Genomic DNA, 26,108 nt, shown 5'->3' on the forward strand with positions numbered 1-26,108 from the left:
AGCAATTTAATTATGAACCATTCGACCAATTTAGCATTGTTTGTATGTTGTCATTTTTTTTTATAAACTTCAAATTCAGTCTTTTTTCAACTCCAAATGTGATAATTCACATAGTGAATTCCTCAAAATATGTATTGTTTTATCTCAGGCAACGTTGTTTTATTTGTGTACAAGGTTCCTATGCTGAAGATAACTAATTTTAGTAACAGGAGTGATTTATTTTTTTTTTTAGCATATAGTGATGAATACAGTAATTCCCCATTCATCGTTGAGGGCCTACAATACTGTGGTAAATTAATTTCCGAAAAGTAGGAGTTATTAATATTAAATCACACATTTCATAGTAAGATTATAACATTCTGACCTTCTAAATACGGATGTTAACATTATTAGTAGTCTCAAGTAGAGATGTCCGATAATATCGGCCTGCCGATATTATCGTCCGATAAATGCGTTAAAATGTAATATCGGAAATTATCGGTATCGTTTTTTTTATTTTTTATTAAATCAACATAAAAAACACAAGATACACTTACAATTAGTGCACCAACCCAAACAACCTCCCTCCCCCATTTACACTCATTCACACAAAAGGGTTGTTTCTTTCTGTTATTAATATTCTGGTTCCTACATTATATATCAATATATATCATTACAGTCTGCAAGGGATACAGTCCGTAAGCACACATTATTGTGCGTGCTGCTGGTCCACTAATAGTACTAACCTTTAACAGTTAATTTGACTAATTTTCATTAATTACTAGTTTCTATGTAACTGTTTTTATATTGTTTTACTTTATTTTTTATTCAAGAAAATGTTTTTAATGTATTTATCTTATTTTATTTTATTAATTTTTTAAAAAGTACCTTATCTTCACTATACCTGGTTGTCCATAATAATGTGTTAATACCACGACTGTATATATCGGTTGATATCGGTATCGGTTGGTATCGGTAATTAAAGAGTTGGACAATATCGGATATTGGCAAAAAGCCATTATCAGACATCCCTAGTCTCAAGACCAGAAGTCTTCAACAGGGTGCCGCTGTGGCACTGGAAAAGAGCCGTGAAAACTTTTTAAAATAGATCTATATGCTTTTTCTTGCACTTTTCCCTTAAATGTAAGCATCTTTGAATACACATTAACATGTATCAAACACACTGTAGTGTAGTTTAGAAATGGCAGTGACATTGTCACTATACCTTGGAGCTTTAAAATAAAAATAATTATATTATTATATACATGTAAGCATTTAAGGATAGCTAGCGATTAGCACGCTACATGCCAGCCAGGTAATAGTTGTGCGAAATTGTAATTTTTAAATATCTTAATATTGCACGATAACAATATATATTTCGGAACAAAGTAATTTTTAAAACACAATTGTATACTGGATATCTAAGTAGGGGGTCCCTGCTTCATCTATCCTTCAGTTTGGGGGTTCTTGGCTTGGAAAATGTTGACATATAGGAATTATATAACACCCACATAATCACTTTCACACTCCTTTTAATATGATATAGTAATGCTGCTGCCTGAGGCTGAGCCAATCAGTGGCCAAGATACTGAACTTATTTTGGTTTTGTCTCATTAAGTCGCCAATACTACTGTCGTATTGATGTTTAGCCATTGATTTTATTCAGCCATTTTTATGCTTTGAAAATGAAGCTGGGTATTGACAAGAACTTCATGATATGATACGTATTGTGATACTTGAGTCACGTTATGATACAAGGTTGTGATATTCTGCATAGCTCACTGATTTATTTAAATGTAGTTAAATTACACGTATATATCTACAATAGATAACAGTAATAATTCATTGGACAAACAGAGTTGAGAAACAATGTAACTCAAATGATCCATTTCAATTTAGGGTTGTACAGTTGTACAGAGATCCATAAGCAAGAGTCCTGTAGTTGTCAAAGATATCAAGGATCTGGACGAATATCAAAACTCCTAGAACAACAACAACAACAACAACAATAATGGAGTCTGACGGAAAACAAACATTGACATTCGGCTACCAAATTACACCGCTCTAATGGATTACCAAAAAAGAATATCTTTACTCAGGTGCACGTTCATCTACACTTATAGACATTCATAGGGCAACACAAATGATTGGTGAACAGGAATGTATGGAACTGAAAACCTTCAGCAGCATCGATCACAATAGTCCGGAATCAGATAAGGATATATATCCAGATACAAATGTTTTCTTTCACACCAGGAACAAATGTTTTTATTACACAGACGGACAATATAACGGAAACATTACAAATCAACAACAAACTGTCTATTATTAATTTAAACAGCAGAAGTTTGTATACAAACTACAACAACGTGAAGCATTTTTTGGAAAAATTCAACAAACCCTTCAAAGTTGTCGCTATCTCAGAAACATGAATGGATACTAGAAAAGGAATGGATTTTGACCTGGAAGGATATGAACTAAATTATATCAACAGAACCAATAAGAACAGAGGGGGAGTAGCTTTGTACATGATGAAGAACTTAAACTACAAAATGGTAAAAAAATATGTCATTATCTATTGATAATATCTTATAATGTATAACCATTGAAATATGTCATGAAAAAAAGCAAAAACGTACTGATCATTGGTATGCATAGATCACCGAAGTCAAACATTGATACGTTTGAGAACTGGATTAAGACAACTTTTACTGAAATCAGTCAAAAAATTACTTTCTTATACAGAGACTTCAACATTGACCTCTTGAACCCTAACAAACTAAAGTCCATAGATGACTTTATTGACACATTGTATAGCCTGAGTTTATATTCTAAAATCACAAGGCCAAGCAGAATCTCAGGACACAGTGCCAAACTTATTGATAATATTTTTACTAATGACTTTGATGATAATACCACAAGTGGTCTGCTAACATCCCACATCAGTGATCATCTGCCAGTGTTCATAATCTATGATGTAAAATACAAGAAGAGGAACATTGATGACAAAAAGACATTTTCGAAGAACATGCACAGAACAAAGTATGACAGCTTTCAAGAATGATCTGAGAGATGAAAGTTGGGACAATGTATTCATCCATCCATCCATTTTCTACCGCTTATTCCCTTTGGGGTCGCGGGGGGCGCTGGAGCCTATCTCAGCTACAATCGGGCGGAAGGCGGGGTACACCCTGGACAAGTCGCCACCTCATCGCAGGGCCAACACAGATAGACAGACACCATTCATTCAGTGAAAATGATATAGATGAAACATGGTATTTTTTTAATACCTTCGAGATGCTTTTTGACAAACACTGTCTATTGAAACAACTTAGTAAGAAGCAAAATAAAAATAATCAACAATGGATGACAAAAGGACTTAAAATGCTTGCAAAAAGAATACATTATATAGAACATTTATAATGCAAAGATCTACAGAAGCAGAAAACAAGTACAAAACGTATAAGAACAAGCTAACTGGCATATTTCGAACACGGAGAAAAGAATATTACAGTCAATTGGACCGGAACAAAAACAACATGAGAGCAACAAGGGGTATCATTAATAGCATTATTAAAAATGGTGCTAAGAAGGATTATCCTAAACACTTCTCAGATGGAAACGTAAACAATGACAATATGAACAAAGTAGTTAAAAGCTTCAATCATTACTTTGTGAACATTGGACCAAATCTAGAGGAAACGATTCCAAATCCCGAGTCAGTTGAGGACTTGAATGACACTATCGACCGAGATGATATCCTAGACCAGGGGTGTCAAAGTAATTTTAGCTCAGGGGCCGCATGGAGGAAAATCTGTTACCAAGGGGGCTGGAATGGTAAAATCATGGCATGATAACTTCAAAATAAAGACAACTCCAGGTTGTTTTCTTAGTTCTACTTTGGCCAAAAATAGAACAAGCACATTATGAAAACGTACAAATCACAAATAATCCTCTGGACAAAACACTTAGTTTATTGAAAATTCTGAAGAAATTGGTGCAATTTCAAAAACACAATGAGCTTAGATTTCGTCTCAGTGTTGTAACGATACAGCAGGAGAAGGAGACGGCAGGGAGACAGGGAGGTCGTTAGCTGACAGCGTGTTTACTAACACGAGAATGTAAGTGAGGTGTGTACGTAATCCAAATTAATGAAGTGTGACTGTGTGGAAAGTATATGTGGGTTGTTACCAGAGGGTGTTGAAGGTGCATGTTGGAATCAAGGCGGAAGTCCAAAGACAGGCGGGAGGTCAAGGGCTGGAGCGAAGCGTTGCGGTCAGTAGGCAGGCATGAGGTCGATATCCAGAGAGGCAAGAGGAAGTCCAGAGGGGATCCCGGAAGACGAGACACACAGCTCGACAACGAGCAAGGATGACGGGAAGCTGGATAGCGAGACAACACGGGAAACAATGAACACGACGGGGAGGGAACACAGAAAGAGAATATACACATGAGAGAAGGCTGGAGACGTAATGGGCTTACTGTACGAGTACGAGTAGCTACGTTCTGGCACTGGATCTCAGGATGCGCTGGCTTATGAAGGCATGGGCAGGTGTGTTGATTGCTGATTCTTTGCAGCCGCGCAAAGGCAGGGGGACAGCAGAATGAGAGGCGGCAGGAGTGTAAAACCATAACATTACCATGGTGGCTGGAATGGTAAAATCATGGCATGATAACTTTTAAAATAAAGACAACTCCAGGTTGTTTTCTTTGTTTTACTTTGGCCAAAAATAGAACAAGCACATATAAATTATCCTCCGGACAAAACACTTAGTTTGTTGAAAATTCTGAGGAAATTGGTGCGATTTCAAAAACACAATGAGCTTAGACTTCATCTCACTGTATTTACAAAATCAGGATTAAACTTTAAATCACAGTCTTTCTGGGATTGAACAAAAAACACAATATGTACTCTCTTCTAGGTATTAAATATCTCTGTCATGTTCACGTATCAGTGCAGAGCTAATTCAACAAACCGTAAGAAACAGAGGTAAAAACTGTTCAAAAGGGTTAAGTTCTCTTTTCTCGTGTTTTACAGATACATTGTAGGACAACGAGGGTACCAAATGATGATGTGTTTGAAGCAGTAGACATAAAAGGCAGGTTTTAAGTTTCATGTGGGTCGAGGAGAAGGAGCCACAGTCCTCCTTTACTGTGTACCTCTGCTTGCCTAACAGAATTGCTATTGTGACATCCAGTGGACACATTAAGAACAGCAGTTTCTTTCGTTAAAAAAAAAAAAAAAGCAGCTCATTTTAATACTTGGCAAACTCATCTTAATACTTGGCAAACTCATCACACGGACCGGATAAAACCTGTTCGCGGGCCGTAGGTTTGACACACCTGTCCTAGACTCTTGGCATTATGTGATGCTAAGGCACTATACATGTTTAATAGCAACATGCTTCCTCCAACACAAAGCTCTTTAACAAGATTTTTACCCCGCAGCTTTGACTACACAATATCCTTCTGTCTGCTACTTTGACTTATCTATTTATCATCCAGCTACTGACTGCCATTAGCAGGAACTTGAACTGAATGACAAGTCTCGGTCAATACGCCTGAAAAATGTTAGATTTTACTCTCCTCACTCGCTCCGCTTGAAGACATGTTTTATTTTTAAGTGGCCCCTTTTTGTAGCTCAGAGGTGCGTCTGGAGTCACACTATGTGCTGACACAGCAGTAAATCTGAGCTGTTTTGCTGCTTTTAGTCAGAGAGATGCTGTGATGGTTCTGTACTGAATGAAAGTTAAAATCTGCTTTAAGCAGTCGAGTTCCAAACTGATGCTTCCTGACAACCTTCACAGGCAATTAGGTATGTGCACTTCAAGCTAAGTGTCGTCCACTTAAAGTCTGGACTGCTCTCAACTGTCAGTCAAACGTCAGGCAGCAGGCCAGAGGTTTTAACAAAGCTTTTATTTTAGCTGTCTATAGATGCTGTCAAGTCCCATTTCCAAAGACAATCTGCTGGTTTTTATATGAACATTATGCTAAAGGATGAATCCCGGATTTGTATTTATTTCCCTGGTTTTCTTTCAAAGGGGAACTGCGTATAATTCAAAATCCTTATGAGAGAAAATAAAACATACACTTTATTGCCAAAAGTATTTGGCCACCTGCCTTGATTCACATATGAACTTGAAGTGCCATCCCATTCCTAACCCATAGGGTTCAATATGATGTCGTTTTGCAGCTATTACAGCTTCAACTCTTCTGGGAAGGCTGTCCACAAGGTTGCAGAGTGTGTTTATAGGATTTTTCCACCATTCTTCCAAAAGTGCATTGGTGAGGTCACACACTGATGTTGGTCGAGAAGGCCTGGCTCTAAGTCTCAGTTCTAATTCATCCCAAAGATGGTCTATCGGGTTCAGGTCAGGACTCTGCAGGCCAGTCAAGTTCATCCACACCAGACTCTGTCATCCATGTCTTTATGGACCTGGAAATCACTGAGCTCCTGAGAGTGGCCCATTTTTTCACAAATGTTTGTACAAACAGTCTCCATGCCTAAGTGCTTGACTTAATACAACTGTTGCCGGGCCAAGTGATTAGGACGCCTGATTCTGATCATTTGGATGGGTGGCCAAATACTTTTGGCAATATAGTGTATGTCTTTATTTTAGTGCATTCTAACTTGTAAATAAACGTCTGCTTACAATGGAGCCAATGGGAGCCATCATCATTGCGTCTATTGTATTATTTCCGACAATAAAACCCAATAAATAAGCATCCAAAATACAATACTCTATTTACATTTTGTGACCTGAATATTAACCAAGTATTAGCGATATCGTTATTATAAGCGCTAACGTTAAGAGACCTACATTTAGCGGCGCATTGATCAGAGAGGCAACTTCCTTACATTGCTATATTGACATACTCAGCGGGTGAGCCTCTTTCTCGCCTCAAGCTTGTGAAAGTTTATTTTACATACAAAAATAATGCCTCTCACCTTATAGTAAAATGATGTGGACATACGCTGAGAAGTTGGTAAACAATTTAGACCCAAGGATGGCGAGAAAGACACGCAAAAGACGCGGGTTTGCACCCGCCCTTTTTTAACCCCATGCGAGGATTGAGTCCTTCCTCATCTAAACGGGACTATAACAACATTACGTTAGTCGACATCCCAGTGGCAACAGACATTGTGCAGTAAGTGATGTTTTATTATATTTGTTGGCTCTCATGAAATCTGCAGTGAGTACGGTAGCCATCGGTGATGTTGTTGAAGGAAAAAAGTGTACATTGTGATGTGTCTGGAATGAATGTGCCACTGTATGCTTAAAATTAGGTAAATATTAAATGTTATTATGGCTGTGCCTGTTAACATTATAAATATAGTTAGTGTGTATATAAAACAATGATGGAGGTGTTTAGAGTTTTTTAAAACTCTTCATAAGCGGAATAGAGTGACTCCAATTTGTTAGCAAAATTTTGCTCGCATTAATGTACTAGTTAAAATGCATTGAAAAAAATAAAAACGCGTGTTCTTGTCTTACATAAGAATTGTGAATGATAAGCAACATTCCCCAAAAAGTGCAGTTTCCCTTTAACTCTTACAAAGATTACCATGAAAAGGGCATATAACTCAGACAAACTTCCACTTGGTGCTTTAGGTCTTGTACGTACACCCTAACCTTAATCTTTGGGTGAGTCTGAGACCTTCGACTTTCTTGGATACAAGTAGACAGGTCAGCGCCCCTAAAATCATACATAGTAGATGTTTTCCGGGATATCGTCACCATTTTTATTTTCCCCAATGGCAGTTGTGGTCCAAACAGAAATATGTCCACGGTGCGCCTTGATGACCGAAAATGTTCTGTTATCGTTTGTATTAACCAGTACCACTATATAAACTGAAGAAATAAAATAAATACAACGTTTTAACTTGTGTGTTCCAATGCAATGTACCTACTCACGGTACTCACAGTATCACACAGAGATCCTGGCTAAGAAACGTACCTCGGTCCAATGATAAATATACAGAAGGATTTACACAAAACTGCATTAAATCAAATAAATCAAAAATGGAGGCAGACATTACAATAACATGTATACTTATAGCATTATGGCAATGAGAGAGAAAGCTAATAAACTGACCTTCTGAGATGTTTTTGTCTCCTCGGTTCTGAAGTTCTTTGCTTTCCTCTCGCTGTGGGTCAGACTGTACACTTGGATGCTAAAATACTCAGTCGTTGCCATTGGTAAATAGAAACAGGGATACCTCAGGGTAGTGTCTTGGGACAGTATATACAGGTAAAAGCCAGTAAATTAGAATATTTTGAAAAACTTGATTTATTTCAGTAATTGCATTCAAAAGGTGTAACTTGTACATTATATTTATTCATTGCACACAGACTGATGCATTCAAATGTTTATTTCATTTAATTTTGATGATTTGAAGTGGCAACAAATGAAAATCCAAAATTCCGTGTGTCACAAAATTAGAATATTACTTAAGGCTAATACAAAAAAGGGATTTTTAGAAATGTTGGCCAACTGAAAAGTATGAAAATGAAAAATATGAGCATGTACAATACTCAATACTTGGTTGGAGCTCCTTTTGCCTCAATTACTGCGTTAATGCGGCGTGGCATGGAGTCGCTGAGTTTCTGGCACTGCTCAGGTGTTATGAGAGCCCAGGTTGCTCTGATAGTGGCCTTCAACTCTTCTGCGTTTTTGGGTCTGGCATTCTGCATCTTCCTTTTCACAATACCCCACAGATTTTCTATGGGGCTAAGGTCAGGGGAGTTGGCGGGCCAATTTAGAACAGAAATACCATGGTCCGTAAACCAGGCACGGGTAGATTTTGCGCTGTGTGCAGGCGCCAAGTCCTGTTGGAACATGAAATCTCCATCTCCATAGAGCAGGTCAGCAGCAGGAAGCATGAAGTGCTCTAAAACTTGCTGGTAGACGGCTGCGTTGACCCTGGATCTCAGGAAACAGAGTGGACCGACACCAGCAGATGACATGGCACCCCAAACCATCACTGATGGTGGAAACTTTACACTAGACTTCAGGCAACGTGGATCCTGTGCCTCTCCTGTCTTCCTCCAGACTCTGGGACCTCGATTTCCAAAGGAAATGCGAAATTTGCATGGTTGGGTGATGGTTTGGGGTGCCATGTCATCTGCTGGTGTCGGTCCATTCTGTTTCCTGAGATCCAGGGTCAACGCAGCTGTCTACCAGCAAGTTTTAGAGCACTTCATGCTTCCTGCTGCTGACCTGCTCTATGGAGATGGAGATTTCAAGTTCCAACAGGACTTGGCGCCTGCACACAGCGCAAAATCTACCCGTGCCTGGTTTACGGACCATGGTATTTCTGTTCTAAATTGGCCCGCCAACTCCCCTGACCTTAGCCCCATAGAAAATCTGTGGGGTATTGTGAAAAGGAAGATGCAGAATGCCAGACCCAAAAACGCAGAAGAGTTGAAGGCCACTATCAGAGCAACCTGGGCTCTCATAACACCTGAGCAGTGCCAGAAACTCATCGACTCCATGCCACGCCGCATTAACGCAGTAATTGAGGCAAAAGGAGCTCCAACCAAGTATTGAGTATTGTACATGCTCATATTTTTCATTTTCATACTTTTCAGTTGGCCAACATTTCTAAAAATCCCTTTTTTGTATTAGCCTTAAGTAATATTCTAATTTTGTGACACACGGAATTTTGGATTTTCATTTGTTGCCACTTCAAATCATCAAAATTAAATGAAATAAACATTTGAATGCATCAGTCTGTGTGCAATGAATAAATATAATGTACAAGTTACACCTTTTGAATGCAATTACTGAAATAAATCAAGTTTTTCAAAATATTCTAATTTACTGTCTTTTACCTGTACATCAATGACCTACCAGATGTATGCACAGATATAGATGTACAGATGTATGAGGATGACACAGTGGTATATACATCAGGTAAGACCTGTACTCTAGTTGCTGAGAAGTTAAATGCTAAATTAGACAAAATAGCATCTTGGCTGGCATCATCCTGTTTATCCCTAAACACTAAAAAGACTAACTCTGTCTGCTTCTCCATTAAAAAAAAGCTACCTCAAACAAACCTGAATATAAAAATTAATGAGGAGCTCACTGAAGGCAAACCTTGGCTGTTTTAAGATTATAAAACACTGCTTAACTCTTAGCTGTGCTTTTACTTTTATGAATTCAATGATTCTTTCACACTTATCTTATGGCTTAACTACATGGTCCCAGGCACACCAGTCATCAATCAAGACCATTGAGTGTCTTTATAACCACGCCTTGAAAGTTCTAGACAAGAAGAGTATACGATATCATCATTGCCAAATTTTAACCAAATACAATATTTTAAGTTTTACCAATTTTATTTTGTTACACACACTCAAACTGGTTTTTAAATGCTTGGATAACTCTGCTCCCCAATTGCTCTACAGGGCAATTACAAGACTGCACAGTGGTACCAGATCTACCACCCGAGCAATGTCAAAAGGCAACTGTTGTGTTCCATTCCGTAGAACATCTTTTGCCCAGACTGCCTTTTCAATAAAAGGACCACAACTATGGAACTCTTTACCGGACATTTTGAAAAGTATACCTGCACTTGTCACTTTCAAAAAACAAACAAAATTATGGCTAGTTGAGCAACAATCGTGTTCCCATGTTTAGTTTTTACTATCCATCCATCCATCCATTTTCTACTGCTTATTCCCTTCGGGGTCGCGGGGGGCGCTGGAGCCTATCTCAGCTACAATCGGGCGGAAGGCGGGGTACACCCTGGACAAGTTGCCACCTCATCGCAGGGCCAACACAGATAGACAAACATTCACACTCACATTCACACACTAGGGCCAATTTTTTGTGTTGCCAATCAATCTAGTCTGCACTTTGTCTGTGTCGTATCAATTCCTAGATATGGTCGAAACTATTTAAAGTGCACTACGTATAATAAACGCAACATTATTAATATTGCTACTACGGATAATTTAAACAAAAACTCGTCAAAACAGCCCAATACTTATAATGTGGGCTTTTTAAACATAAGATCATTGTCTCCCAAAACGTTATTAGTTAATGAGGTCATTAGAGACAACAATCTTAACGTCATTGGTCTTAGCGAAACCTGGCTCAAACCAGACAATTTTTTTGCGCTAAATGAGGCATCTCCTCCTAACTATACGAATGCGCATATTGCCCGTCCCCTTAAAAGGGGTGGGGGTGTCGCACTAATATACAATGAAAACTTTAACCTTACCCCTAACCTAAATAATAAATACAAATCGTTTGAGGTGCTTACTATGAGGTCTGTCGCACCGCTGCCTCTCGATATGGCTGTTATCTACCGCCCCCCAGGGCCCTACTCGGACTTTATCAATGAATTCTCAGAGTTCGTTGCTGATCTAGTGACGCACGCAGACAATATAATCATAATGGGGGACTTTAATATCCATATGAATACCCCATCGGACCCTCAGTGCGTGGCGCTCCAGACTATAATTGATAGCTGTGGTCTTACACAAATAATACATGAACCTACGCATCGCAACGGTAATACGATAGATCTAGTGCTGGTCAGGGGTGTCACCACCTCCAAAGTTATGGTACTCCCGTATACTAAAGTAATGTCCGATGATTACCTTATAAAATTCGAAGTTCTGACTCATTGTCAACAAAGTAATAATAACTGCTATAGCAGCCGCAACATTAATGCTGCCACAACGATGACTCTTGCTGACCTACTGCCTTCGGTAATGGCACCATTCCCAAATTATGTCGGCTCTATTGATAACCTAACTAACAACTTTGACAATGCCCTGCGCAAAACCATTGATAGTATAGCACCGCTAAAACAAAAAAGGGCCCCTAAAAGGCGCACCCCATGGTTTACAGAAGAAACCAGAGCTCATAAATTATCATGTAGAAAGTTGGAACGCAAATGGCGCGCGACCAGGCTTGAGGTTTTCCATCAAGCATGGAGTGATAGTTTAATATCGTATAAACACATGCTTACCTTAGCTAGAGCTAAATATTACTCAAATCTCATCCGCCTCAACAAAAACGACCCTAAATTTTTGTTTAGTACAGTAGCATCGCTAACCCAACAAGGGACTCCTACCAATAGCTCCACCCACTCGGCAGATGACTTTATGAATTTCTTTAATAAGAAAATTGAACTCATTAGAAAGGAGATTCAAGACAACGCATCCCAGCTACAACTGGGTTTTATTAACACAGATACAACTGTATCTACGACGGATACTGCAATACAAAATAGTCTCTCTCTTTTTGATGAAATAACATTAGAGGAACTATTACGGCGTGTAAGTGGGATAAAACAAACATGTTTACTTGACCCACTTCCTGGGAAACTTATCAAGGAGCTTTTTGTATTATTAGGTCCATCAGTGCTAAATATTATAAACTTATCACTTTCCTCTGGCACTGTTCCCCTAGCATTCAAGAAAGCGGTTATTCATCCTCTGCTCAAAAGACCTAACCTTGATCCTGACCTCATGGTAAACTATCGACCGGTGTCCCACCTTCCCTTTATTTCGAAAATCCTCGAAAGAATTGTCGCACAGCAGCTAAATGAACACTTAGTGTCTAACAATCTCTGTGAACCTTTTCAATCCGGTTTCAGGGCAAATCACTCTACGGAGACAGCCCTCGCAAAAATGACTAATGATCTACTGCTAACGATGGATTCTGATGCGTCATCTATGTTGCTGCTTCTTGATCTTAGCGCTGCTTTCGATACCGTCGATCATAATATTTTATTAGAGCGTATCAAAACACGTATTGGTATGTCAGACTTAGCTTTGTCGTGGTTTAACTCTTATCTTACTGTCAGGATGCAATGCGTCTCCCATAATAATGTGACCTCGGACTATGTTAAGGTAACGTGCGGAGTTCCTCAGGGTTCGGTTCTTGGCCCTGCACTCTTTAGTATTTACATGCTGCCGCGAGGCGACATCATACGCAAATACGGTGTTAGCTTTCATTGTTATGCTGATGACACCCAACTCTACATGCCCCTAAAGCTGACCAACACGCCGGATTGTAGTCAGCTGGAGGCGTGTCTTAATGAAATTAAACAATGGATGTCCGCTAACTTCTTGCAACTCAACGCCAAGAAAACGGAAATGCTGATTATCGGTCCTGCTAAACACCGACATTTATTTAAAAATACCACCTTAACATTTGACAACCAAACAATTACACAAGGCGAATCAGTAAAGAATCTGGGTATTATTTTCGACCCAACTCTCTCCTTTGAGTCACATATTAAGAGTGTTACTAAAACGGCCTTCTTTCATCTCCGTAATATCGCTAAAATTCGTTCTATTTTATCCACTAGCGACCCTGAGATCATTATTCATGCGTTCGTTACGTCTCGTCTCGACTACTGTAACGTATTATTTTCGGGTCTCCCTTTGTCTAGCATTAAAAGATTACAGTTGGTACAAAATGCGGCTGCTAGACTTTTGACAAGAACAAGAAAGTTTGATCATATTACGCCTATACTGGCTCACCTGCACTGGCTTCCTGTGCACTTAAGAAGTGACTTTAAGGTTTTACTACTTACGTATAAAATACTACACGGTCTAGCTCCGTCCTATCTTGTCGATTGCATTGTACCATATGTCCCGGCAAGAAATCTGCGTTCAAAGAACTCCGGCTTATTAGTGATTCCCAGAGCCCAAAAAAAGTCTGCGGGCTATAGAGCGTTTTCTATTCGGGCTCCAGTACTATGGAATGCCCTCCCGGTAACTATTAGAGATGCTACCTCAGTAGAAGCATTTAAGTCCCATCTTAAAACTCATTTGTATACTCTAGCCTTTAAATAGCCCCCCTGTTAGACCAGTTGATCTGCCGTTTCTTTTCTTTTCTCCTCTGCTCCCCTGTTCCTTGTGGAGGGGGGGGGGGGCACAGGTCCGGTGGCCATGGATGAAGTGCTGGCTGTCCAGAGTCGGGACCCGGGGTGGACCGCTCGCCTGTGCATTGGCTGGGAACATCTCTGCGCTGCTGACCCGTCTCCGCTCGGGATGGTGTCCTGCTGGCCCCACTATGGACTGGACTCTTACTATTATGTTGGATCCACTATGGACTGGACTCTCACAATATTATGTCAGACCCACTCGACATCCATTGCTTTCGGTCTCCCCTAGAGGGGGGGGGTTACCCACATATGCGGTCCTCTCCAAGGTTTCTCATAGTCATTCACATCGACGTCCCACTGGGGTGAGTTTTTCCTTGCCCTTATGTGGGCTTTGTACCGAGGATGTCGTTGTGGCTTGTGCAGCCCTTTGAGACACTTGTGATTTAGGGCTATATAAATAAACATTGATTGATTGATTGATTATTATTATCATTGGCTTTTATCTAGTTTGCACTTTGTCTGTATTATTACTATTATCATTATTATCGACTTTCTATTTTTTTTTTTCCTATTTTAATGATGTTGGATCTGTGTTGTTGTTGGGGACAAGTGTTGTAAATTAGCTTTGGCTACAAACACTATGATGCATACATTGGATAACTGTTTCAGATGTCTGTTTTTGTATCTGTCCCTATTTCAAATAAACCTCTATAATAATAATAATAATAAAACATGCTGTAGGGCCCGATTTACTAAAAGTTTCAGTGTACTAAAAGATGTGAAAACTTGATAGCACAGACAAAGCTGATCGACTAAACGTGTGCAAAGTGGATTGCATCTGTGAAGTAAGCAGAATGAGTGCAATCCATTTTACATCTCTGTCCTCATTAATATGCAAACTATATGCTGATCATCAAATCGCCCACAAAACTGTGAGGAAAAGATGCAAATATATTTTGCGAGGATGTGTAAGAAGGACGTGCAAACTGACAGTGACACACACGGCTGCAGGATTGATGCTCGCACTGCACATACAGACCAGAATCCTCCGTCCTTTGTGTGTGTGTGTGTGTGTGTGTCAACATTTTTGACTGACGTATCTTCTATTCAGCAATTTGCTTTTATAATTTTATAGCTGCTTGATATGACTTATGGGGCTGATTAAAATTAATTATAAGTGTATGTGTTTTGGTGTCTGCAGTTCGTTTTTTCATTTAGGAAATACAGTGTATATCAAAACAATATATCTACTACATCATGAAAACACGTCTTTCATTATGCATTTTCTTGCGTTTGAGTCTTTCCAGATGCCTGAATGCGCTGGTGATGCGATCACAGCCTCGGACACACAATTAAGTGTCTCTGTGCATACTGTATGTTTCTGTTGTCGAGATTGCGATTCAGAAACTGTATTACAGATTATAGATGTGTGCTGCTGGTTCAGCACATCGCACACCGGTAGGAGCATGATAACATGAATGTGCAGAAAATGATCAAGTGTCTCCATCGTAAAAGCCCCGTACGCACACAAAATCTTAATTTAAATAAGGGGGTCTTCAACACTTCAATTGCACACGCAATCTTAGTAAATAGCAAGCAACACGCCCACTCAAAAGTACGCATTATTTAATTTTTTACACACACTGCTTAGCGTGTGGTATTTGGATCTTAGTGAACCAGGCCCTTAATTTTGTAATGTGCATTGTTATTCTTTAAGGCCTGGAAAAGAACAGTATGTCCATCATTTGTAATTATTTTATTTTAACTATGTGATGTTCAAAACGTCTTTTCTTTACATTCAACTATCAGGTTACTTCCACTGATCTCCTACAAACCAAGGGCCTGATTTACTGAAAACTGTGGTATAAGGTTTGCACTTAAACTCGTGCAAACTTGATACCACAAGCAATGCTGATCTACTAAACGTGTGCAAAGTGGATTGCGTCTGTTAATAAGGCGTGCAATCCATTTTGCGTCTCTGTGTTCATTATTATGCAAAATATATGCTGATCATCAAAACGCCCACAAAGCTTGGAGGATAAAATGCAAATGTCATTATTTAGCACATGCAATGTGATTTTTTTTCCCCCAAACACTCACCAGTGTTTTGCGAGCACATTTTGGCGTTTTATTTAGCATGTGTCAAAAGCAGAGGTGGGTAGTAACGCGCTACATTTACTCCGTTACATCTACTTGAGTAACTTTTGGGATAAATTGTACTTCTAAGAGTAGTTTTAATGCAACATACTTTTACTTTTACTTGAGTATATTTATAGAGAAGAAACGCTACTTTTACTCCGCTACTTTTATCTACATTCAGCTCGCTACTCGCTACTAATTTTTATCGATCTGTTAATGCACGCTTTGTTTGTTTTGGTCTGTCATAGTGCCTGCGTTTCAACAAATACAGTCACTGGTGACGTTCACTCCGTTCCACCAATCAGATGCAGTCACTGGTGACGTTGGACCAATCAAACAGAGCCAGGCGGTCACATGACCTGACTTAAACAAGTTGAAAAACTTATTCGGGTGTTACCATTTAGTGGTCAATTGTACGGAATATATACTGTACTGTGCAATCTACTAATAAAAGTTTCAATCAATCAATCAAAAGTGTGAAGGAAAAAAGACCCTTTTTTATTTCAATCGTACATCCTGTCAAAAGCATAAAGACTGACTGCACAGTTCCTGTCTTCACAATAAAAGTGCCGCTCCATCGCGCCTGCACTTTCAAAACAAGAGTCTCTGAAAGCCAGCGCAAACAAGCTAGCAAGCTACGGAGTTTGCCGCCAATGTATTTCTTGTAAAGTGTATAAAAACGAATATGGAAGCTGGACAAATAAGGTGCCAAAAACCAACCACTTTCATGTGGTATTAGACAGAAAGGAGGAACTTTTTTTCTCCTCCATTTGAAAACGTGGACGCTATCAGCACTACGGTCTGATTACAATCAATGCAAGTCATCAGAATCAGGTAATACACCAACTTATATTCTTGTCTTCATGAAAGAAAGGAATCTATATGTGTTAAACATGCATGTATATTCATTAAAACACCTTTAACATGTAAACAAAAACGGCAAAATAAATAAATATAAATTATATACTGTATATATATATATATATGTGTGTGTATATATATGTATATATATATGTATATATGTATATACACATATATATATATATATATATATATATATATATATATATATATATATATATGATATGTGTGTGTATGTTACTCATCAGTTACTCAGTACTTGAGTAGTTTTTTCACAACATACTTTTTACTTTTACTCAAGTAAATATTTGGGTGACTACTCCTTACTTTTACTTGAGTAATAAATCTCTAAAGTAACAGTACTCTTACTTGAGTACAATTTCTGGCTACTCTACCCACCTCTGGTCAGAAGGACGTGCAAACTGACGGTTCCACGGTGACAGACGATGGACAGAGACTTGTCCGTCCTACACGTGTGTGTCCAGATTTTTAGATGGTGGAGCAACAGGTACTCTCATTTTTTGCACAAAAGAGACATGACGTTAAACACAGACGACATTGAAGCTTGCCACCCATTGCCGGTGAAAAATCCAAAGGACACACCCGCCATAATCTTGAGATTTGTAAATAGAAAACACAAATCTGCTCTGCGTAGGCAAGGGACACAACTTAAAGGTTCAATTGTTTACATTAATGAACACCTCACAAGAAGAAATACCGGCATCAGAAGGAAGTCAAGGTACCTTTGACAACTGGGAAAGATTCAATTAACATGGACTTCTAACTAAGCGTTAAGGGCCCACCGGAACAAGCCAAAGTTCTGTGCATTCGAAATATTAAGGAGTCTTCTATTCATTTTAGCTGTACTTAAGTTCTCCTCGCAAACACGTGTGACGGAGGATTCTCATCTCTCCATCCTCTCTGTGCAACACGAGCACTGATCTTGCAGCCGTGTGTGGAACTGACAGGTTGCACAGTTACTAAATAAAAAGCAAAATAGTGCTTGCAAAACGGTGATGAGTGTTGATAAATCAAATTGCGTGTGATAAATAATTATATGTGCAATATTGTGGCCGTTTTGATGGCCAGCATATAGTTTACATATTATTGGAGACAGAGACGCAAAATGGAGAGCACACCTTATTCTGCTCACTTAAGAGACACAATCCGCTTTGCACACAATTAGTAGATCAGCTTAGCGAGTGCTATCACGTTTGCACGTGCTTTAGTACACGCAAACCTTTAGTAAATCAGGACCTGTGTCCATCTCCAACCTGGAGAAGAGGATTGCACTTTGTCAGGCCTCTACCTTCACACATGTACAACTTGGGTGTCCCACCTGAAGACTAAGCTCCCACTGGTAGCTCTTAACCACAATAAGATGGCAATCCCTCAGGGGGGGAAACAAAACAAAAGTAAAATATGGTATTCCTTATCTACATTTTATCAACCATCATAACATTCATCTTAACTTGATGGCCTAATTCTTTAACTGAATTTAACCTTTAGTAGGACTTCACACAAAATAGTCAATATTTACTAAACTGAAAAGTACAGGCGTCTTATGAATAATGCAAAAACATTCTCCTCAAACTAGTTTTTAATCAGGTCAGCTCAATCATGCCTCAAAGTTTCTGTATTCTCCACCTATTTACAAACAGAGAAACTTAACAGCAATGCCTAATACCTACAAGCCTGCTCAGTGGCCTTGTGGTTAGAGTGTCGGCCCTAAGATTGGTAGGTCGTGAGTTCAAACCCCGGCCGAGTCATACCAAAGACTATAAAAATGGGACCCATTACCTCCCTGCTTGACTCTCAGCATCAAGGGTTGGAAGTGGGGGTTAAATCACCAAAATGATTCCTGAGCGCGGCCACTACTGCTGCTCACTGCTCCCCTCACCTCCCGGGGGGTGGAACAAGGGGATGGGTCAAATGCAGACGGTAATTTCCACCACAATTTGTGTGTGTGACTATCAGTGTTACTTTAACTTTACACTCTAGACATGGTAATGTTTTTTTTCAAGTTGTGATTTACTGCACCAACTAACCACAGAGTCAACAGTTCCCCACATGTTATTTTAAATTATAATTATTTAATTATGTTTTCTGAATGGTAAGCATGTCGAAAATTACGGCGTGAGGAAGTTTACATTGACGCAAATAATGCTATCCTACATATTCCATTTTCATCACTGTTTAAACAGGAACAGCAACTGATCGCTCTTTTCGACCAAACAGCTAATTTCAACAGAACACCAGAAGCAGCAAATACACACACTTTTAACTTACAGTCCGTCGATGTCATGATCGATGGCTCACCTGCTGATGGCATAATAGTGTCAAAAATTAAATGTGTCCTTTTCACTTTTGCAATATGTGAACACCCCCAGGGGCGTCAAACTCAGGGCCGCATGAAGAAAAATCTATTCCCACGCGACGTAAGTTGAAAACTGAGGGGAAAAAAATGGTGAAGTTTCAAAAACACCATGAAGAGCACAATGAACTTTGTCTGTGTTTTTACAAAGCCATTAAACTTAAAGCACTTCCTGTTTAGCATTCTAACGTTGGCAGTTTATTAAAAATGTTTGGAAAAGCAACCGATTGTTTCCACAAACCGCCGCATTGGTGAAATCTGCATACTGCCACAACACATTCATTTATCATCATTCAAATATTACAATTATAATTAAACAGTCAGTTAGAGTTCGAAGACCTCTATGAAGAACACGAACAAGGAACCCAGATTTCCCTCGCCCGGACGCGGGTCACCGGGGCCCTCCTCTGGAGCCAGGCCCGGAGGTGTGGCACGATGGCGAGCGCCTGGTGGCCGGGCCTGTCCCCATGGGGCCCGGCCGGGCACAGCCCGAAGAGGCAACGTGGGTCCCCCCTCCAATGGGCTCACCACCCATAGCAGGGGTCATAGAGGTCGGGTGCGATGTGAGCTGGGCGGAAGCCGAAGGCAGGGCACTTGGCGGTCCGATCCTCGGCTACAGAAGCTAGCTCTTGGGACGTGGAACGTCACCTCGCTGGGGGGGAAGGAGCCTGAGCTAGTGCGTGAGGTGGAGAAGTTCCGGCTAGATATAGTCGGACTCACTTCGACGCACAGCAAGGGCTCTGGAACCAGTTCTCTTGACAGGGGCTGGACTCTCTTCCACTCTGGCGTTGCCAGCAATGAGAGGCGACGGGCTGGGGTGGCAATTCTTGTTTCCCCTCGGCTCAAAGCCTGCACGTTGGAGTTCAACCCGGTGGACGAGAGGGTAGCCTCCCTCCGCCTTCGGGTGGGGGGACGGGTCCTGACTGTTGTTTGCGCTTACGCGCCCAACGGCAGTTCAGATTACCCACCCTTTTTGGATTCACTCGAGGGAGTACTGGAGAGTGCTCCCCCGGGTGATTCCCTCGTTCTACTGGGGGACTTCAACGCTCATGTTGGCAACGACAGTGAAACCTGGAGAGGCGTGATTGGGAAGAATGGCCGCCCGGATCTGAACCCGAGTGGTGTTTTGTTATTGGACTTTTGTGCTCGTCACGGATTGTCAATAACAAACACCATGTTCAAACATAAGGGTGTCCATATGTGCACTTGGCACCAGGACACCCTAGGCCGCAGTTCCATGATCGACTTTGTAGTTGTGTCATCGGATTTGCGGCCTCATGTTTTGGACACTCGGGTGAAGAGAGGGGCGGAGCTTTCTACCGATCACCACCTGGTGGTGAGTTGGCTGCGATGGTGGGGGAGGATGCCGGACAGACCTGGCAGGCCCAAGCGCATTGTGAGGGTTTGCTGGGAACGTCTAGCAGAGTCTCCTGTCAGAGAGAGTTTCAATTCCCACCTCCGGAAGAACTTTGAACATGTCACGAGGGAGGCGCTGGACATTGAGTCCGAGTGGACGATGTTCCGTACCTCTGTTGTCGGGGCGGCCGATTGGAGCTGTGGCCGCAGGGTAGTTGGTGCCTGTCGTGGCGGTAATCCTAGAACCCGTTGGTGGACACCGGCGGTGAGGGATGCCGTCAAGCTGAAGAAGGAGTCCTATCGGGTTCTTTTGGCTCATGGGACTCCTGACGCAGCAGACAGGTACCGACAGGCCAAGCGGTGTGCGGCTTCAGCGGTCGCGGAGGCAAAAACTCGGACATGGGAGGAGTTCGGTGAGGCCATGGAAAAAGACTTCCGGACGGCTTCGAAGCAATTCTGGACCACCATCCGCCGCCTCAGGAAGGGGAAGCAGTGCAGTGTCAACACCGTGTATGGTGGGGATGGTGCTCTGTTGACCTCGACTGCGGATGTTGTGGATCGGTGGAGAGAATACTTCGAAGACCTCCTCAATCCTACCAGCACGTCTTCCTATGAGGAAGCAGGGCCTGGGGAATCTGTGGTGGGCTCTCCTATTTCTGGGGCTGAGGTTGCCGAGGTAGTTAAAAAGCTCCTCGGTGGCAAGGCCCCGGGGGTGGATGAGATCCGCCCGGAGTTCCTTAAGGCTCTGGATGTTGTGGGGCTGTCTTGGTTGACAAGACTCTGCAACATCGCGTGGACATCGGGGGCGGTACCTCTGGATTGGCAGACCGGGGTGGTGGTTCCTCTCTTTAAGAAGGGGAACCGGAGGGTGTGTTCCAACTATCGTGGGATCACACTCCTCAGCCTTCCCGGTAAGGTCTATTCAGGTGTACTGGAGAGGAGGCTACGCCGGATAGTCGAACCTCGGATTCAGGAGGAACAGTGTGGTTTTCGTCCTGGTCGTGGAACTGTGGACCAGCTCTATACTCTCGGCAGGGTCCTTGAGGGTGCATGGGAGTTTGCCCAACCAGTCTACATGTGCTTTGTGGACTTGGAGAAGGCATTCGACCGTGTACCCCGGGAAGTCCTGTGGGGAGTGCTCAGAGAGTATGGGGTAACGGACTGTCTTATTGTGGCGGTTCGCTCCCTGTATAATCGGTGTCAGAGCTTGGTCCGCATTGCCGGCAGTAAGTCGGACACGTTTCCAGTGAGGGTTGGACTCCGCCAGGGCTGCCCTTTGTCACCGATTCTGTTCATAACCTTTATGGACAGAATTTCTAGGCGCAGTCAGGGCGTTGAGGGTATCTGGTTTGGTGGCTGCAGGATTAGGTCTCTGCTTTTTGCAGATGATGTGGTCCTGATGGCTTCATCTGGCCAAGATCTTCAGCTCTCACTGGATCGGTTCGCAGCCGAGTGTGAAGCGACTGGGATGAGAATCAGCACCTCCAAATCCGAGTCCATGGTTCTCGCCCGGAAAAGGGTGGAGTGCCATCTCCGGGTTGGGGAGGAGATCTTGCCCCAAGTGGAGGAGTTCAAGTACCTCGGAGTCTTGTTCACGAGTGAGGGAAGAGTGGATCGTGAGATCGACAGGCGGATCGGTGCGGCATCTTCAGTAATGCGGACGCTGTATCGATCCGTTGTGGTGAAGAAGGAGCTGAGCCAGAAGGCAAAGCTCTCGATTTACCGGTCGATCTACGTTCCCATCCTCACCTATGGTCATGAGCTTTGGGTCATGACCGAAAGGACAAGATCACGGGTACAAGCGGCCGAAATGAGTTTCCTCCGCCGGGTGGCGGGGCTCTCCCTTAGAGATAGGGTGAGAAGCTCTGCCATCCGGGGGGAGCTCAAAGTAAAGCCGCTGCTCCTCCATATCGAGAGGAGCCAGATGAGGTGGTTCGGGCATCTGGTCAGGATGCCACCCGAACGCCTCCCTCGGGAGGTGTTTCGGGCACGTCCGACCGGTAGGAGGCCACGGGGAAGACCCAGGACACGTTGGGAAGACTATGTCTCCCGGCTGGCCTGGGAACGCCTCGGGATCCACCGGGAGGAGCTGGACGAAGTGGCTGGGGAGAGGGAAGTCTGGGCTTCCCTGCTTAGGCTGCTGCCCCCGCGACCCGACCTCGGATAAGCGGAAGAAGATGGATGGATGGATGGACAGTCAGTTATCAAAACAACACCAGAGCTTTGTGATAAGAGCCTGTCGGGACTTAAGACCTCGTTTTAATTCTTCCACCATTCGTAGCCTTTGTTCCGTGTCCATATCCTTGTCTTTGTGTTTCTAGACGTTTCATAGTGCCTTCTTAGATTATTTTCTTTCATTACAGCCACACTTTCTCCACACAGAAGACACACAGGTTTGCCTTTTATCTCCGTTAACATGTACTCCGCCCCCCCCACCTTGGCTGTTCTCACCGTCCACCTTCCAGTTAGCCATGATTGGGGAGAGGGGTTGCTGAAAGTTGACATCTGCTTTGAATGCTGATGAATAATGAAGTCGAGGCCCACTTGCGGCGCTGCAGTGAGTTTGCGGGCGAGTTTGCATTGTAGGGAATGGAGTATTGGTGCGTGCAAAACAGCAGCAGGCGGCTGTGGCCTGCGGGCCAGTTCTAATACTAATCAAAAATCATCCCAGGGACCATAGATAATTGAGGTCTGGCCCACGGGCCTTGACTTTGACAACTAGGACCTAGGTGAACACGTTAAAATCCACACCTTTTATGTTTTGGCGCCGCCTGTGAGACGCTTAACTTACATTTCCTCATCTCAGAAGGAAAAGCATCTGATTGGTCCACCTTCGTCACTAACGCCCACCATCTGTCATCCATCTATCCATCCATTTTCTACCGCTTGTCCTAAAAGGGACAAGTAAGTGACTCTTACTCTTACTCTAACGCTATTAAAGAACTCTGATTGGATATATTCTGAACTTGTCCCACCCATCTACCAGACAAATTAAAATATTATTGGATTTTGTTTCTGCCGACTTTTTGTCTCGTTTTTAATTCATCGACATTGTACACCCTGGACAAGTCGCCACCTCATCGCAGGGCCAACACAGATAGACAGACAACCTTCACACTGACATTCACACACTAGGGCCAATGTAGTGTTGCCACTCAGCCTATCCCCAGCAGAATGCAGCTGAGATAGGCCCCCGCAACCCCAAAAGGGACAAGCGGTAGAAAATGGATGGATGGATGGTTTGCTGAGGGTAGAGGTGTTGTGTGTGTGTGTGTGTTGTATTTATACCCTTCTTGAGACATCAAGAAAAATACCTTCCATATGAGGACCGGCGAACAAGTTAGGACCGAAATCATGGTCCCAAAAAAACATTTGCACCTCTGGTGGTGAAATCTATCAACATGAGAGTGGTCCCAAAAAGGAGGGATTTTTCAAATTGACTTTCTGTTTTAAAAGTGCTCCCCCTCTGGTCAACATATGAAATAACAAGTGTGTGTAAACATTTGAAGTGCTCCCCCTCTGGCCAACATCTGTAATAACACATGTGTAAGAAATTGAAATAAGCCCTCTTTGGCCCAAATGAATACAAAAAAAATAAATAGATATGTACATAGAGACATACCGTAATAACTTGAAGTAAATAATGAAGATTAAAAACCAATTACAAACAAAACATTTTAAAAAAAATAAAGAAATAACTAAAAGCTTACCTTTTTATATTTGTATAGTATGTATATATTATTAATGTTGTAAATACAAATCTTTATATATCTAGAAAGGGTGATCCTAAAGAGGTAGGTATTTTTCGGAGGTCTCAAGAATGTAACGAATACAAGAGTGTGTGTGTGTGTGTGTGTGTGTGTGCGTGTGTGTGTGTGTGTGTGTGTGTGTGTGTGTGTGTGTGTGTGTGTGGACTTGCCGAGGGACAGAAAACAGGGAAGATGACATCATGCAATTGTTGAAGCATGTCCGTTTTTCAGCAAATTTTTCTGCTATTTCAGACATTTTTGACAATTTCTAATATTCAAATTTTGTGGGTGTCTTAAAGTGTACTTTCTCAACTTTAAACATTTTGATTTGAGGGGACAAGATATTTATTTGAGGGGGCTCTGCCCCCTCTTGCCCCTACGTAGAGCTGGCCTTATTATGTGTACAGGGGAAGAAGATGGCACAGACAGCAGAGACGTCATTTTATCTCTATTTATTACCATATACAATAATATTAGGTGTGAAAACTAACTCAAAAAAGTGTGGTGTGCGACTATGTGTGGTGATTAGCTGTTGAGTGTTACCGGTAGTGTTGAACAAGGTGCGAAGTCCAAGAGGGGCAAAACGAGGCGTCAAAGTCCGTGTCCAGGCGGGAGGTCGAGATCCAAGAGGCAGCCAGAAAACCCGAGGGAACACGGGGAGACGAGCGCCATAGCTCGTGGCGCGGGAACCAAGGTATGCTGCTGGAAGGCGACAAGGGGGGACACGTGACAAATGAACACGGAGGGGGAGAAACACAGAGAGAGAGTTTGCATAGAGCTTGAGGTGTCGGTTTACTGTACTGGAACAGATCGCTACGTTCTGGCTCGGAACACAGGTTTGCACTGATTTAAGAAGCCCAGGCAGCTCATCAGTGACAGGTGTGCTGATTGCAGATGGAAATCAGCTGCAATGGCATGCACAGGTGCGCTCTTGGAGGTGGGCCCAGCGCAGCGCACAGATGAATGCGCACTGAGGTGCGTCCGGGCCGTGACAGGCCCCGCACGAAGATGTTATGTAAAGCAACATATTTGCAAAATTTTGACCAAACCACCACGATTACATTTCATGTAGACAATAAAGCAGTGTGTTAGATGTAAAAAACACAATATCAAAAAACATAAATAAATACAGCGACAAACATATTATAAAACTGTAAAATATCAGTAATTCAGTGTTGTATTTTAAAGGTTGCCACACACAATATAGGGCAAGGGCAGCAATATGGAGAAAGGAATCAGGCTGTAGCCAAGTAGAACTGGGAGTGTTCCCTTTGGGGCAAGAGGCAAATTAACTCTGAATTTAAGTATATTCTCCTCTCTTCTCATCCTATTTCTCGCACAAAACAAAAGGTCATGCATCAAGGCTTTGTTGTAGTGTTCATAGAGAAGAATTGTGAAGTATTCAATATATCACCTGAAAAATTACATTAATATTATTTTTAGGATTTAGTCAGAACTCATTTTTGCCATGCTTTACTCCAATACAAATACATAGATCCCTGGTTTATTGCAGCATATTTGTTTAAGGTCTGACTGCGGTGAATGCATTTCCGCAAAGTCGGATTATTATCAATAAATATAATATTTTCATAGTGATGGCAATGAAAACACTGTTTGTGACCAAAAATCACTTCATATTCTCTACTGCTCACTAGTGTTACCATATCTGAGTTATTGTGTAGAAATATGGGGAAACAACTACACATGTGTGCTTCATTCACTAACTGTGTTACAAAAAAGATCAATTAGAATAATACATAATTTTGGATATAGAGAACATACAAACCCTTTA

At 41.8% G+C, this 26,108-nt stretch overlaps 1 protein-coding gene across 1 annotated transcript in view; it reads left to right on the forward strand.

Moving 5' to 3' along the window:
* LOC140679037 (autism susceptibility gene 2 protein homolog) overlaps positions 1-26,108 on the forward strand; it is a 671,928-nt gene that overhangs the window by 128,683 nt on the left and 517,137 nt on the right. The gene's annotated exons all lie outside the window — the stretch shown is intronic.

Source organism: Nerophis lumbriciformis, linkage group LG09 (assembly GCF_033978685.3).
Source record: "Nerophis lumbriciformis linkage group LG09, RoL_Nlum_v2.1, whole genome shotgun sequence".
NCBI classification, from domain to species: Eukaryota; Metazoa; Chordata; class Actinopteri; order Syngnathiformes; family Syngnathidae; genus Nerophis; species Nerophis lumbriciformis.